Here is a 15,772-nt window from a genome sequence, read left to right on the forward strand (position 1 = left end):
AAAATCCTTAGTGGTTTTTCAAATTAGGTAAAGTGCAAGACCTTGTACAAGATTCATTTCCGTGTCATCTTTAATGGGTACTTATTTAACAAAGCCTTTGGCTATAAGGAAGAAGAAATCACCAGCACAATTGCAAGTGTGAGTGTGTGTGTTTTAAACATTTTTGCATCCCCTGGTTCTCTACACAGATACTGGAAGTTCCAGTTGGGTTACAAAGTGTTGGGACATTTCAAAATTGTGCTATTCAAGATTGTGTTTCTAGACCTACAATTTCTGCTAAGATGTTAACATCTCACTTGCAGAAATATAATTACATCAATAAATTCTAAATGAGCGGTTGCATTAAGTTTTGTTCTTTACCAGGAGTTCCCTTCCCATAAGCATTTCAGTAGCTCTTTATTATGTAATCTCTGGGTAGTTTTTTAGTCAGCTGAGATGTGAAATTTATTTTACAGGTGACAGGAACAGAAACAGAAATTTGAAGTAAAGTATGTACCTCTTAATATGGAAAATGTAAGGATTTAATCTGTTTGTGTTGTTGCATGTTGGCTGTGATTTCCACTTAATTTACAAAGGGCAAACTGACGTTTTCAAGTCTCCAGGCCAGAGTCCTGTGGGTCGGTCTGTGAAATCCCCCTGCAAGAAGTTAGACAGCTCTTGAGTTAGGTGACAAAAGCCTTAATTTCTCACACAATAGGTGAAAAAATTGTTAAGGTCTATGGTAGCTTTGCCTCTCATGCTGCTATCAAAGTAGATTTCTTCCCCCAGGAATTCCCATTATTTGAGGGATGATAAATTAGGCAAAAGGAATACACAGAAGAGATCAACCCAAAGGACATTACAGGAAACATATCAAGTATGTTGTCCAAGCCAGAGGACAGGAAAAACAAAACCAAACAAAGCAAAACAAGATGTGAATTCTGCTAGAAATACCGCCCGATTATTTCAGGTAGGAATTGCCTTATCGCACTTGTGTGAAGATGCAAAAAGAGATATTAAACTGTTTTGCATGGGAACTGAGACAGAGACTTAAGAGTGTTTATGGGACAATACACCTGAACAGATTGTCTGGTTTATATAGCAAGGTAGTAGTGCAACCAAAATCACCTGAACTTGTATTCACTTCTCTAACAGACATGAATGAAAACTGATTTGGTAATGAAGCTCTAGAATGGGTTTCAATGTATCTAATCCAAAAGGGCCTGGAGGAGTATTTCCAGGAGTCCATATATTATAAATGCTATAGACATTATCTTCCATAATGCATGAGCAATGAAACTAAATTCCTAATTGAGAATAAATAAAAGTACTTTAAAATATATAAATAAATAAGTAGAACTCCATTAGCTCTTATCATTGCCTTTTTGGACCTAAGTTTTAAATGCATCAAAATGCATTTTGCATTTGCATGATTCAGCAGTGCTTTAGAGGAAGAAGCACTCTTTATTTTTCTTCTTTTTACTTTTTTTTTTGGCTAGCTTTTCCTGTTAAGAAATGAAAAAGAATGTGTTTCAATACAGTTTGGTGCTGAGTACCTTGGGACATGATGACTCCTTCTAGAGTGCATCTGCCTGTAATGTGTTTATGTTGGCATTGGTTACATATTTTCTAGGTCAAGCAAAGCTTCTACTGTGCTTTTCAGGAGGAACATGCAGTCGATCTATCCCCTTCTCTCTTCTGTAGGCTGCACACAGTTTAACTTACCTGAAGCTGTGAAAACTTTAGGTCCAGTGGAAAGGAGGGAAATTACATTTCCCTCTGATTCCAAGCACGAATCAGCTGCTCAGACAGCTTGGTCTAGGGGCTGTATTTGTTTGCTCCCCTTTCTATGACCCTGGAAACACACAGTTGCTGTGAGCTTGACTTTCTCATAGTGCTGAAAAGTCAAATGTCATCCCAGAGTGACTCTTCAGAGGTTGGTGTATGCACGCCAGTCAGGTAAAGGAAATTTAGAAATCTGCACCAGTAATTGGTGAGAATTAAAAAGAGGATGTGATTATTTAAATGTATTAAGTTGTATTTGACAGTGTTCCACCAATATCGAATTGTGATAGATGGTATCCTTCTGCTAAATCAGAAAAAAAAAAATCCAATTTGACATGTAAGTTGGTGTTTCAGGTTGACAAAACTTTCTAATTTATGAAATCCTGCTTGTCGGCTCTCCTCAAAATTTTAGAGCACAGTATCTGACAATTAATGGTGAGGTCTTAAACATAGTACAGTCTAAGTCAAATAGTAATTAGGCCAGTAATAAAAATGGTCACCTTTATTGAACAACCAAGGTCATCTTTTGCATTAAAACTATATATAAGAGAATGTGATGGGCTAACCTTATACTTTAGGAGTGTGATTTTGTCAGATTACCAAATCTAAAGCCTGCCCTTGTCCTTAAGCCTACCTACCGTTTGATCATTTGAATCTTTAAAGTGAGCAGACTGCTTCAGAAACACAACTGTAATTGAAACAAAGCAAATCTTTAAATTGTTATGCAGATTCACAGCTCGTGGCTTGAACAGGCTCCACCGCACAGGGTTTATGAACAAGCCCTTGGGCTCCAAATACGAGTGTTTTAGTGAGTGATGGAACCACACGTATATGAACGGTGCCACGAAACGTTTCTGTGCACAGCAGTCTGCTGAGCTAAATGAGAAATTTCAGAATACTTTATGGACCAAGATAATGCATCATTCTGTCATTTTTATCAAAGCAGTTACTGAATGATTAAAGTGCTCGGGAAACCAACGTGTTAAATAATCTAGCTTGTTACATTTTTGTACATACTGTTTGTGCTATTGTACACATTTGTGTGCAAAACCATCTGGATACAGCTTAGAGCACATGAAAACAGATATTTTAATAGCTTGTCATAAAATAGGAGTTTACATTTGTTATTTCTATCCTTAATATGCATTTTCCTTTTTTTTTAAAATTTACTTTTATTATATGGTTCATTAATTTAGTATCAGTGATTACTTCATAGTGAAATGTAGGAAGACTATTAGTTTGAACTGTCTTGAAAAATGAGATCCTAATCAGTGAGTCCCCAAACATTTCTTTTCCTTTTACATTATCGGATAAAAGCTGAAGGTTTCCACAGAAGCAACAAGCGTCTGAGGTTGTCAGGGACATCTTGACATAATTTCATCTAGCCTGCTCAAAGCAGGGGCCACCCAGAGGTGTTTGGCCCTCACTGTGTCCAGTTGGGTTTTGAGTGTCTTCAGAGATGGAAGCTCCACAACCTCTCTAAGCAACCTGGTTTTGTGTTTGACCACCCTCACAGTAAAAAACTTTTAAACTCATGTCCAAATAGAGTTTTCTCTGTTTCATTTTGTGCATGTTGCCTGTTGTTGCCATGCTGGGCTCAGCTGAGAAGAGCCTGACTCCATCTTCCATACTTCACCCATCTGGTATTTATTGCCCAAGTCTTTCCTTCTGCCAGAGGAGCAGTCCCAGCTCTTTCAGCCTCTCTCATGCGACAGACACTCCAACCCAAGGGAATGGCAGAAGATGTGCCAGGGAGGGTCAGTTGGACATTCAGAAAAGGTTCTTCACCCAGAGGTGCTGGACACTGAACAGGCTCCCAGGGAGGTGTCACGGCCCCAACCTGACAGTGTTCAAGAAGAGACTGGACAACATCCTCAGACACACGGTGTGACCTGGGGGGCTGTCATTGCAACGACAGGAGTTGGACTCCATGAGCCTTGTGGATCCCTCCCAACTCAGGACGTTCTATGATTCTGTGGTCTTTGTAGTCCTTTGCTGGACTCGTTACAGTAATTTTGTGACTTGGCTTGTTTATTTGTTTGTTTGTTTGTTTTAAATATCGGGGAGCTCATGACACAGCACTACAAATGTGGCCCCACCAGTGCTGAGCAGAGGGGAGGGATCACCTCCTCGACCTACTGGCAAAGCTTTGCCTCATGCAGCCCAGGAGACCCTTGGTCTGCTTTGTTGCAAGGTCAGGTTGCTGGCTTGTGGTCAGCTTGGTGTCCACTAGGATCCCAGAACCTTCACTGTAGATGGTCGTGCTTCCCCCTTTTTTTCAGCCTGTTCAGATCCCTGGGGATGGCAGTAGGACTGTCTGGTGTGTTGGCCACTACTCCCCATTTTGCATCATCTGTGAATGATGAGGGCACATGCTGCCCCATCTTCCAGGTAATTAAAAATGATGTTGAGCATACCCACCCCCATATTGCTCCTAGGTATACACTGGTGGTGACTGGCCTGCAGCTGAACCTTGTGCTGCTGGTCACACCACTCTGAGCCTGATGGTACAGTCAGTTTTCATCCTCCCCTTCTGTCCATGTAGGGAGATTTGTCAGCTCCTCAACGAGGGTATTATGGGACATGGTAACAAAAGCCTTCTTAATCATAGAATGGGTTGGAAGGACCTTCCTATCTCACCCAGTCCAACCCATGAGCAGGACATCTTCACCAGCTCAGGTTGCTCAGAGCCCCGTCCAGCCTGGCCTGGGGTATCTCCAGGGATGGTTCATCCACCACCTCTCTGGGAGAGACGAACACCACCTGTAGCCTCCCTTCACCCCGCGAGCCACTCATCCCATCGTGGCAGGGCACCAGCTTGGTTTTGGTGACCACATTCAGAATTTGCCAGCTTTGGTGTGTCTGTCACGCAAACACCTTCTTTTCAGATGAGCAAAGCACAAGTACGTGCCACTCAGTATCAGCAGTAGGTGAGCAGAACTGCCGTATACCTGTGGAATCCCCGAACGTTTCAGTATTTAAATACCACAGAGGATGAAATAACTGGTATAAACTGTATTACCAATGTAAAAGTGGAAAACCAAATAAAGCCTTTGTCTTATTGTCTAATTGTTTTTAATTTTTATTCTTCTGTGCTTCTCTATACGCGTATATTACCATATGATCTTTCTGATGTTTAGAAGATTTGTTGTCAGCTTGACTGTTGTATAGACTACTGACTCCTTACAGGTAATGGGTTCAGTGAAGCCGCGGTCTCTACCTGACGTGGTGGCACAGGACAGGGCGCCAGTGTCAGCGTCCATCTCCAGCAGCTCTTCCAGGCCTTCTAGAACTCCTCTTGGTCTAAATATTGCATATTTGTACTTTTCTCTGTTAAACATTGATGTAACAGTTTCTCTGATATGCCCCCCACCTCAGGCTATTCTTTTGTGAACATATTGTGATAAGCGTTTTTACTCTCTCTTGTCTGGCAGCATGAAAGTGGTGGGATGGATACCAGATAGCCCAGTTCTAGCAGGCTGTTTGGTAGATAGTGTCTTCCATGGGAAATTCATAGGTGATCTTTTCCATCTCTTCCAGGCTTGCTGCTCCTCATCTCTGCAGAAATCCCTTCTAACCAGGTTTTTTAGTGAAGTTCTCAGAAGGGCAGTTGGGGTACTTGTGTTTGAAATTCTTGCCCTGATTTGTGTCAAGGGCACCTTCATCCTTGTCATCTGTACTTTTGCCAAGAAAGGTTGGACTACATGATCCCTGAGGTCACTCCCAACCTGGTATTCTACGATTCTTTTGTGTAACAGGCAGGCAGGTGTGAGAAGCCCCATCTTCTCCTGGCAGATGCTAGAATAATCACTTCCAAGGCTTCCACAAGTACAAGGAACAGCTGGTTTCCGTTTTCCTTCCAGCTGACAGCATCTGACTCCTTAGTGATCTGTAGGGGTAAGGCTGGAAACCTGTAAAAGCCTATATACTCAGTAAATTTGTGGGGTTTTTTGTTTCATTTGTTTGTTTTGTTTTCATTTGTTTGGTTTTTTTATGTTTCGGTAGGAAGCTCAATGTCTTAGTAAGGTGTATTTGATTCCATCTGGAAAAAATAACCAATGTGGGCAGTTGTAATTAATAAGAAATTCAGGTGAAGTATGCTGTCACTAGGCAGAGGAAAACAGAGGCATTAGTCAAGGTATTGGGAAATTGGCATTAGTAGTTTAGCTCACATAAATTATTCACACTAGCTGCATCATGGTTCTGGTACTGTTATTTGTAGTTAACCGTTGCTGCTAATGGTGCTGGTTTCAATCCTATCTCTCGGTTATGAAATTAAAGCCCCAGGGAGTGAGCAAAGGAAGGAGCACTGGACCATCAGCATCCTCAAATTTGCATGTGGCTACAAGATTAGGAACTCACCAGTGAAAGTATCTGCATTCTGTGAAATGAAGAAAAAAAATGCTATTACATTAAGGAAAGTTCTTGAGTTGAAAGAAATACGGTACTTGTCAGTTTAATATTGAATGCAATGTGCTTGTATCCTTCTAATCAGGTGCTGTTACAGCGTTAAAATTGCTGTCTTTTCATGAGCTGAAAATTAGTTTCCCCTTATCGGACCAATACCAACAAGAGCTATCTCATTAATTCTGTATTAATCTAAAAGGACAAATCAGGAAGTAATGTTACAAAACTCTTGTAGGTATTATTTTGCTTTTGAATAGTGCAGCAAACTGTGGGAAACTGGGGGCTGCTCGTGAAGCCGTAAAGTTTTCAGCTGTAAAGCTCACGTTTTGATTTAAGAAAAATAACATAACTGTTGTGTAAGTGGAACAACTTAAATAAGTTGTTTCACTATTTTGGGTCAATGTACAATGCTTTACTCAAATGAGTAGATTTGGGTGTAGTTAATCACAGTTTACTATTTCTTCGTATGATTGATGAACCTTGTCAGATGATCATTTCAAAAGCTAAGTTATCTAACTGAAATGCACACATGGATTCTGTAGGAAACATTTTTATCATATTTATTGGTCTATGAGCTTCATCAGAAAATGCATATATTAAACACACTTTACTCGGTGTTGCAGGTCCATTTTCTGCTGTTTAATTTCTCATAACAGAGAGCTACGTGACCTTTTGCCTTCCAAATAACTGATTTCTCAGCCATTGTAATAGGGTTTCAAAAACCAAATTTGCAAAGTGTTTGTTAGTGTAACAGTACATCATGATGTGCATATTCTGAAGTGAAAAAACCTATATCAAAAATAGACTTTCTGCCACCATTGTGGGAGATGCGCACCACTGTGTGTGGAGTGCTCAGTACCAGACCTTTTCATCCAAGCATCCATAAAAAAGCCCCTTCTTTTAACCGCATAAAAAGTGACGGCTGTTTTACCATCTTTCAAGCTATGTCTATGAAAAGCTCTTCCCAGATGGATTTTGACCATACATAAGAAACTGCCTTTTAGAATTTATTATTTTGGAGCAGATGGGGTTTACTGGTTTGAAGGCAGGCAGCACTGATAGATTACATTGCTTTAAAAAATGTATGCCTTACAATTTGTTCTTGCTTTCTGTAGGGTGTTGTCTTCCATTGCTTACTTTTCCTCCATGGCAAATGTGTGAGGTTCTTTGGAAATTGCTGTTAAATGGGAAAGGCAGCATATGTGCTACTTACCCATGAATTAATTGCTCTCCAGAGCCATGGTCCGGTAGATAATAAATGTTGCTATTCCTTCCATGGTTCCTTTCACAGCATTACCTGAGTGCTCTGCCGTTCCTCTGCAAAGTAAGGGAGAATTATTACGCTGCTTCCAGGGGTCAAAAATGAGGCATAGAGGGATTAAAAGGTATGGGCAAGGGCAGGTGTGTGTATCTGAAGCCACAAAACTACACAGATCCTTATCTTAATAACAAAACCATCACTCCCTATCATTTATAGAATAAACCTTTGCTGCTTTCAGGAAAATATATCTTGCAGTAGAGAAAGTAGATGCTTTACTCCTTATCAATGCGTTCTCCTAAGTTACTTCGGGGTGCTGGTAGAGAGGAGTTTGCCAAAATGTAACTTGTCTCTTGGCATGAAGATTTCAGTAGTTTCATATATGTGGTCATATATATGTGTGTCATATACATGTCACACACGTGATCTTTCTTCATGCCATGGGAGTGATGACTTCTGGAGGTTTCTTCTGCACCTGTTTCCTATGACTTCCGTTGTTTCTCTGAACCACTACTCATCCAACTCTGTCCAAAGCCTCCATCCTTAGGTGAGTAATTCTGGTATGTGCTCTTTTATCTTTTGGAGGGATGGTTTTTTTTTCTTTTTCCTAAAGTGAATGCCAAAATCATATCTAACTCCAGCATTTTGAAGTGATAAGCTAAACTTAAACTAAGAGAAAGGTAGAACATTCTGCCTAGGTCTAGTGTTCAAGTTGGTTACTCCGCAATATAACTAATCCCACCGAAGTCCTCTGAGACAAGGGGCTGTTGAGGGAAGAATCTGTAATTCTTAATGGTGTTTCATTACAGCTGTTAAAGATATATATTAGATCAGTTATTTCATTGTTTAAAATATGACTTCCTGAGAAAAGTGGTTTGCCAACTTGGTTGCCATCTGCTGTGTGCTCCCTGCTTAACCATGAAGTTTAAAAACTAGTATTTCAAAATCACACCACAGGATTTACATCTGGACTTGCACATTCTCCATGGTCCCAAGCATCTAGCTTTGTCCTTGTGGAATGGAGATGTCTAGGGTGGGAGAACCCACATTTCCAAGTGGTGCTCATTGCTCATCACCCATGGAATATTATGTTTGCAGCAGAGAAACCGAGCCTCAGAAAACTGAGAACCCGTAGTTCACAAGTGGTCTGATACAGAGGGGTGCCAGAGGAACAGAAATGACTGCAAAATGTAAAAGACATATTGAAGTTTTAAGGAGAGATGTTTCACTTTCCATATTCAAGATTCAAACTAAATTGAAGCAAGAATTTCTTCAGTGGGTAGAGATTAAAGAAATAAATTAACTGTTGTACTAAAGGTATGTAAGACTGGACAGGCTCTAACGTCAAACAAATAATGATGTGTATCCTGTTGTGGAATAGTTGTCCAGTCCTAACTGGATGTATACTGAAATGCAATTGAATAACATCTGCATTTTTGTTGCTTCCTTCTTATGTCGATTCCATCTCTTTCAGTTTCTGTTATTTCTGCAATGGCCAAGAAGGAATTTTTCTGAAATGTTATGAGACTAATATCAGGTGCTATCTGAATACAACATTTAAATAATCTCAAAATATCTTCAGAGTTAATATGCTAGGATGGAAATTCATTGAATACTTCTATACGCATATATTAAACATATATTTAAGTTTAGTGTGTCTCCACTCAAGGTATTATTTGAAAAAGAAGTCAGTGTAGGGATGATCTACAATGCAGCGCTCGCTGCTTGAGCTTCAGTGTTTGTTTCATACCAATATTTAATAAATAAACCACAGAAAGCTTCAGTTTACACCATCATCTGCCGAGAGGGAGGAGGGAGGAAGCAGCTTTTACTGCTCGAAGATGTGGAGATAGTTGAGTCATTTCCTCTGAATATGTGTTGAAACACTCATATCGGGTCTGAGTTTCGTTCTGAGTCGCTGCAGTTCAGTTGGTGTTTGCTCAGAGCTGTTGCTTCCAGCTGCAGGTGAGCGCTGTTACCGAGCAGCCGTCAGCCCCGAACGCTAATTCAGACCTGCAAGTGTCTTTGTGAAGCAAAAGATGTTTAACTTGCTCCTGTAATGCTATTTTTAGATAAGTGAAAGCTGGAGGAGCTTCTCAATTTGGACCTGGTAAGGTAGGAATTCAGGTTTTTTATAAAGTCTTACATGCTCTGGTATAGTATTATATGCATCTTGCTTTAAAATGTAGGTAATTTAAAACTCTGTTTTGGAAATAATTAGATGTTTGCATTTGATGGAAACTGTGTGTCCTAAGTAGATAATACAGAATGAGGAAAACTGTTTGTTCGGTTTAGTGTACAAAATCACACGGAGGAGCATCACCTGCTCACAGATACACTGATCTCTGCAGTAGTTCAGATTTTCTGAGATCTCACTGTTGTTTTTCTTCTGCTGAATTCTCCGCATTAGCAGAAGAGTTGGTTTATTTAATTACTTGCATGTTGGATAGTTTGAAGACCATCATTCCTCCTTTCGAATTGCTCTCCTGCTGAGCCGTTTGTGGAATTTGTGGCTGTAACGCACTGTCACTCCTTGATGGCAACTGAGCATATTTAAACATCTAGGCAGCACTTGGTCAGTAAATCTAGCTTCGAGTGTAAAACCGGAATCTTATTTTCTAAATGCTTTTGCCATTTTAATTTAACAGACCAGTGTTATCTTCATAACCTCAGTCTTTTGAACTTGAGCACAAGCAACAGTAAGAAAGTTCCTCTTCGGAGCAGTTTAGTGTTATTTTATGGTAGTGACAATGTTTGCTTTAAAACTGATTCAAGACAATTCAAATGCCATGTTCGAATTGTTATATTTCCCAAAATTGAAAATATAACTTTGTCATAGAATTTAAGTATAAAACTACTTCTGAATAACCTATGTTACCTGAAGTGTGCGTATATTTACATAATTGATTATTATTAATAATATGGAAAATTAAGTTAGAATATTTTAGTATGGTTTTCTGTTGTGAAAACATGAACAGTGTATTTTAAAGTATGATTACTGAAGATAACATTTTTTTCTGAGGGAATGATGCATATGGCATATATGTTGGCTTCAGGTATTTATCTCATTTTGAAACAGAGACAGCTCGTTCACAGATCATCTTTGACATGGATGTGACATCTGTCTCTAGTTCCCAATTGACTTATCCTTCATGTGTCATGTTTGACATAACTTGCGGTGTAATTCTTCACTCTTCAGGCAAGTGTGAGGATTTCTGTGCGTGATATTACAAATTTCTGTAGAGATGACAGAAGTGCTAGCAGTCAGAAATTAGGATAGTGCTGCATCTACCTGAGACTGGAAAAAAATTGAAAAACAAAACACATACCTAATTTTAGTGCTTCACGGGTGGATAGTTTTCAGAATTTTAGGGTCTTTTTAAACAGAAAAAGTATATAATTTTAGTATTTTCATTGTATTTTCATCCCCTTACAGATTGCTTTTATTTCCCCATTTAGTTTCTCTTTTCATCACGTGTTCATGAGTGGAAGTGCATGTACACTTGCAAAAATTTATTCAGACAGCCTGTGTAGCTTCCAATAATCTTCTTAAAACCAAAACGGCACAAGAGTGCTTGTTCTTTTTGCTTGTCCTGGGAACTGAATAATTCTGCACAGATGAAAGTCAGATCTAATTAGTTTCATTTATACTGCTTAAAGAAGCATTTCTTGTTTGTTTTCAAAAACGGTTGCACTCTTGGGATGTTGAGAGTGCAGGTAAATGCACTTTTAAGTGCACGCAGGAAACCACTTCATGTTTATATTGTTGTACACACATCTTGCCGCACCTTTGAAAATAACGTGTTTCTTTACTGTGCAGGGGAAAGGTTTAAGTCACACTGTATGTGAGCACTACAGCATAAATGCAAGGCATATATATAAACTTGTTTTGAAGTTTTCAGGGTTTATATGTGTATCTTGGACCAACTCTGTTCTGAAGGGGTGGAGAGGGATGTCGGTCTGGATGCCAACCCATCCAACCAGGCGTAGAACACTTTGAGGAGAGGTAGATGAGGGCAGCATATACTTCATTTATTGTGATATTTCAAAGCGACAGAGAATCACAGGGTGGCCGAGGTTTGCAGGGACCTCTGGAGATGGCCCAGTTGAACCTCTTGCTCAGAGCAGGTAGTCCAGGACCATGACAGAGCAGGTGCTGGGTATCTTCAGGGATGCTCTCCGGGCAACCTGCTCCAGCATTTGAAAATACATAATATAGGAAAAACAGATGTGGCCTCAGCAGTGTTGGGTGGGAGGAGAAGCAGCATTGAGTGACCTCCTAAAACTGAAAATAAGCTGACAAAAAAGGAGGGAGTGGTCACACAAAACTCCCTTTAATTACCTTTTTTTCTATGGTTTTATTTTACACTCAAAATAAGTTTTAAAGTGATACTCTCTAATCAGTTTATCAAGGCCTTTTATGCACTTAGTATATTTTTTTTTAATTACCTTTCAGTCAGAGGTGATAATTTTGTAAACAATTGTGGGAAATTATGGTAAGTAAAGGCTGAGGCCAGTAATTAGCTCCATGTTCCCATGGGATAAGATAGCCTGTTTTTCACAAGTAAGGTAATAATAATAAAATTTGCTCTAGAAATATTTTGCATACTATTAGTTATTTAGTAATTAATGAAGAGTGGCATCCTCTTTTCTAATATTAGCTCCAGAACTGTGAGTACGTGCTTCTCACTTGTGCCTCTAGGGAGTTTTTGCTCAGTTTCCCTCTGAAATAAAAATGAAAGTTGTGGACAGAGTAGGAAGTGAGATCAGGGAGGATGATCCCACAGCGAATTTCATCACACTTGACCAAGTTGCCTTGAGTGTCGAAGTTTCATTCTGTTTAGCAATCCTCCTTGAAGAGATTAACCCAGCTAGGGAAACCACCAGGATGCACATACAGCTGGGGCTCTATCAGTTGTGGCACAAAGAAAGTGTCTCCTCTGGGATCCCACTTACATTTGAGACAGTTTTAATTATCTGGGAGTATACATGGGATTTATTTCTGCTTGTGGATGAAAATCAATTATTCTCCTTACTCTGCTGTGAGTGGGCATGTGTCAGTGCAATTGAACTGAAGAACTTAAGTCAACAGTGATGAATGGGGCAGACATGGAGCTACCACAGCAACAGGGATGCTGTAGGGGAAGGAATAGCTCTTGGGGTAACACTTCTCCAGCAGCAGCTTGAACCAGAGCACTTCATTTCTCCAAATCCCTGGCCTCACTTGTCCTTAAAAATCAGTACTTAACAGTCAGTTGATTTGTTTATTTTTTAATTTCTATTTTACCTTGTCGAATTGGTGTTATGTTTCCCTTTGTGGGATTCACTATGGGGCTAAGTGACAGAAATGCAAGATGACAATGTCCTCTCCATCTGATGGGACATCAGTGTGCCTGTGTTGGAACAGCAGGTCCTCTGCCTGCAGCCCAGGCCTGGGATGGAAGACTTCAACAGAGGCTACTGGTCAACAGTGTGACTGAATTTACAGCAGGCATTTGGGGTTTGGAGTGTCTGCTGCTTCAGTTTCTCACGGGACCTTCACCAGGTGTTGTCACCTGGTGCTGGTGGTGGCTGGGCAGGGACTGTGCCAGTGCAGCTGTGCAACGGAGCCCTGTCACGTTCATAAAATCTTCCAGGGAGGAGAAATAATCTCACAGTATTTACGTGCATCACAAAGATGGGCAAGGTCTAGGTGGTGTCAACGACGTTCACCTGTCACCAGTGCTGGTTCTCCTGAGCTGACGGGGTCTTGTTCCTTGTTTGAAGCCATTGGAGCAGAACTGACCTGTTGATACTAGGTTATGGCTTTGTCAGAAGATGTAGATTGATGGGAATGTTTATTCCAATTGTCCCGACTGTATATGAATTTTTAGATTTACATTTTGGTATCTTCCTTCCACATGTAGCTTCCCTGGTTGGGATGATGCTAGCTTTGTGGGCTCTCACATATTATTTTGCTTCCAGAAATTTCTCAATTACTATGCTGATACTCTTGTTTTACTTGAAGATGCTAAAACAAATTAATCTTTTGAGAGTTGTGCATGATGCTTTTTGTGATAATGGCATTATATTTATTACGGAAGGGACCAAACATTTTTTCATAGCATAAATTTGTGAGAGAAGGTGAGCAGTTCCCTGCTGAAAAACAACAATTACCTATGTTTGTTCTCCCCATTCTAGGAAGACTTTTTGAAACTGAGAGTTGATAGGAATGATAATGGTTCACATGTACTTCATTATTACTGGCGTCATTTAGGAGGAGTTTTCACCACTTGCAAAATTTTGGGACTCCTTGGGCATCATTGTAATGATAGACTATATTTAAAAATTATTAATGAATCAGAACTGTATCTCTTTACGAATTGAGATGGGAAGCATCTTTCTCAAGAGTCAATTCTTGAACTATGAGCTGCCCCTATAAAAAACACAAGGGCTAAAACAGGTAATAACTCAGTTTTCCTCATCCCTCTCTGGGTGACAAAGCTGTGCTAACAGACCATGTCTAATTGTACAATATTATGAGATCTTCAGTAACTGATGGAGTAGAGTAGCGATGGTGCCTCATACACTCACTGAGGACTGTTTGCTCAAAGCCTGTGGGCTGTGCACACTTTTCAATAAATGGAGTTCTCTTAAATTGTGTTTTACTAAAAAAAAAAACTGTTGGAAGACTAGAAGAGAACTTGTATCCACTTGCAAAAAAAGAAGGTTGATACAGAGCCTCCAGAAATTATCAAATTTATGCATCAGTTCCCTGCCTGAAACTTGGGCATTGTAATGTGCAGCTTAATAACCATTTACATATATTTTAGAAAAAGAACCCATCAATGCAGAGTGCCAGAAGAAAATATATAGTAGCTTTTGTGGGAAAATGCTCTACATTTGCTGCTGCCTTGCCTGCACAGCTTCATAGTTACTTCACTGTGGAGCACACAGGCATTCTGTTGGAAAGCTGTTGGCATTCTCTTCCATTTTCTCTGGCCCTTATCAGTTATTTATGACATTAGGGGTTATCCTGGAGCTGGGAGTTGTCACTCTCTGATACTTGTCAGAGATGCACTGGATAATGCTCATTCAAAAGCACTTTCCCACTTTACCCGGCATTTGGCGATGCTGGCCCCAAGCTGATGTATGATGATGGAGACGTGCCCTTGGTGGATCCCACTGTTCACAGAAGATTCATTCCTACTTAGGAAATCAGTACAACCGTGTTGGGTGGGCTTTGTCTGTTCTGTTTGCAAAGGTATTTCCCCCCTCTGATATTTAATAATCAGATGAGATTCAGATGATTGAGATTCAGATGTATTCTTAAGGACACTCGTACAGTCCAGTCCTCATTTTCACAGCATTTCAGGACCTTTCTGAGAACTTCTGAGTTGGTTGCTTTATCACATTTTCATCTTACAGCAGCCAATGATGGAGCTAAAATGCGAACAGTCAGTCAGGTTTCTGAAAGATTGGCTTGATTTTCTATGGACCAGGCAACAGTGGGTTTTGCTGTGAGAGGACTGGGCCTCCTCCTGTTCTTCAACAGATACTTGTCCTTGCAAACTATATTCCACCCTACAGCTGATTTCTCCATTGGGAACAGTAGATTTTCTGAGTTGGTTAGAGCTTTCTCATATCTCACCACCTTTGTTTGCACTCTGGAACTTGTGTTTTCTGCCTTCCCCAGCTATTTCTGAGAGCCGCAGAATGACAATGCCAACTGTCTGACATCACTGGGGCTTCCATGAAGTTCTTGAGAGGCCTGATCAGTATATCAAGGTCTGCAACTGTGAAAATGTTCGCCCCAGTGAAGCGCTGTGATCTTGTATCATGAGGCCATGGTCTACCATGTCAACATCAGTTGTCATTCCCAATGTGGAATTCTGCATTGCACTAACGTGAAAATTATCTACATGTGTGGCTATTGCAGCTTTTATCTGTGGAATGCATCAATTATTTTTTTCCTGTATTTAAACCTTTTGGGGGTCAAGACATGTGGAGAGTGTCTTAACATATCATGCAACCAATCTAGGCTTTGCTGTAGATCGGAAGAACATCTAATGACTCTAATTATGGCTTCTTTCAGACTGTTAAGCCTAATAGCATTACAAATCTGCTCAGTACAAAGTACCTACTTTTTGTCATGTTCAAAATTAGGAACTTTGAATTATTCCTTAACTGGCATCTTGCAGCTGGGCTGAGGGTCTCATTCCCCCAGATGCTCCAATATGGGTATTTAGCTGTTGGATAGATGACTGCAGAAGATGTATGTGGTCATTACTTTGCACCTTATTCTTCTATCAGAGGTTACGCAGTAGATGTTTTGGTTGAATTAAGGAGCTTTCACTAACAATG

General features: G+C 40.1%; 1 protein-coding gene across 4 annotated transcripts in view; it reads left to right on the top strand.

Moving 5' to 3' along the window:
- MCTP1 (multiple C2 and transmembrane domain containing 1) overlaps positions 1-15,772 on the top strand; it is a 231,233-nt gene that overhangs the window by 35,184 nt on the left and 180,277 nt on the right. Inside the window, exons 1-2 of one of the 4 annotated variants that reach the window (XM_082074228.1) lie at positions 9,375-9,394; positions 9,502-9,544. The exons of 1 other annotated variant lie outside the window; for it this stretch is intronic. The gene's annotated coding sequence lies outside the window, so the exon portion shown is untranslated. Of the gene's footprint in view, positions 1-9,364; positions 9,545-15,772 lie in introns of those variants that run through there. 2 more of the 4 variants (XM_082074226.1, XM_082074227.1) reach the window with 2 other exon arrangements.

This window comes from Streptopelia decaocto, assembly GCF_964273445.1.
Source record: "Streptopelia decaocto genome assembly, chromosome: Z".
Lineage (NCBI taxonomy): Eukaryota > Metazoa > Chordata > Aves > Columbiformes > Columbidae > Streptopelia > Streptopelia decaocto.